The sequence below is a fragment of the Parasteatoda tepidariorum genome, chromosome 3, assembly GCF_043381705.1.
Source record: "Parasteatoda tepidariorum isolate YZ-2023 chromosome 3, CAS_Ptep_4.0, whole genome shotgun sequence".
In the NCBI taxonomy this organism is placed as follows: Eukaryota; Metazoa; Arthropoda; class Arachnida; order Araneae; family Theridiidae; genus Parasteatoda; species Parasteatoda tepidariorum.
Window position 1 is genome coordinate 80104588 of NC_092206.1, and position 1861 is coordinate 80106448.

Here is a 1861-nt window from a genome sequence, read left to right on the forward strand (position 1 = left end):
CATGGTAAACAATAGTTTTGAAAATATGTTGAATACAGTAGTCATGAAATTAAGAAAAATTGGTTGAATGTTTCGATTAAACTTCATTTTAATACTAAAAAAATAATTTTTTCTATACATGCAGCATTAAAGTATGTAATCTTAAGTTTAATTTGGACGAAGAAAGAAGTTTATATGTGAAAAATTGTTCGAGTAATTACAAATTTACAAAAAAAAAATGGATTTCGGGTAGCCCAGCTCACACGAATGTCGGGTATCACCGTGACCCCCAAGAAGTGGTCAGTTATTAGTGGTTTGTTCTCGGGGGTCACGGTATCACCGCCTAATTTTATTTCGTCGATAAATGCACGGTTGCAAAGATTATTATTTTATTGCTTCAAATTTGAATGTTATATGCATTTTTTACAACAAATATATGTTTTAATATTATATGAAACATAAATTTATATATTTAAAAATGAAAAATTAAATATTTTTAAAATGTAATTGATATATCCAAATTAAATTTAATATCAAGAAATCATAAATATTATGATAAGCTATTTGCTTACTTATTTATTTTCACTTATTTGTGAACGAATCAATCTACAGAAGCATTTGAATGCAATCAAAATACAAAGTGAATTTGTAATTTTATAAGAAGTATTTTATATTAAGTTTATAAGAAGAGATCAACCAAATAAGTTTATATTGAAAAACAACTATTGTTATTAATTATTTTTACTTAAATTAAATTATTTTCCTTAAATATTTAATATAAATATATATATTTATTATAATATATTAATATACAATAATAAAAATACAAAGTATGACATTTGTTTTTATTAAATGATAGAATTCACTAAAAGTATATTAATATGCAAAAAATAAAATAATTTTGTGATAAAAATGACAAGTGAGGTTTATCTATTGTCAATACATTGGTCATTTTCATTTACACCTGAAAAAACAGTCAAAAAACATAATTTTTGTAACTGGGCGGAGCTACCCGACACATTTTGAAAAAAGTTGAAAAACATGTTTTTCTAAATTTCTGTTTTTTTAAGTTAAACTATTCTTTTTTTGGTTTATTCTTCTTGCATTGCTTAAGTAGATGATAAAACAATAGAAATAAACAAAAATATTTATGATTACTCAATATTATACAGAAATATAAGCAATACTCCTTAGGTGGGCGGGGCTACCTGAATTTCCCCTATATATATATATATATTGGATTCTCTTTATAGTTTCTTGTTATAAACTCCGTGTTTTAAACTTGAAGAAGATGTGAGGTAAGACAAGAGACAGACATCAAAATTTTTTCGGAATTTCCTAATAACCAACGTAATATCGTACTCCACTAGGGATTTTTGCTTTTATTTATCAAAAATATCTTAATTTTATACTTAAATAAATAACTTAACGACATGAAAATAGATATTTTTTATTTTTATATAGTCCAAAAGTACATTTAAACAGACCCAGAAATAACTATTTTATTGTAATTTTATGATTTGATTGTCAACTTCGAAAATTAAATTGTGATAAAATATATATTTCTGGATTTATTTGATTTGAATAATAGTATGAAATAATATTATGAAAAAAAATAATGTTATAAAATTTGAAATAATTTGTAATCATGAAATTTAGATAAATATAAGTAGTGGTTCAATTGCGCACGAGTAGCCAGTCTATAATAGTGTGGCGCCTTAAGAGGCGAACGATGACGTTTCTGGTCATGACTTGCAATGCAATTATTCATTCTGTGGATGAGAAATACCTCTTCTTCAAGCTTGTAAATGGAGTGTAGACACTCCTCTTATGATGGCCCTATGTGCGAAACATTAAAATACGTACATACATGTATATATAT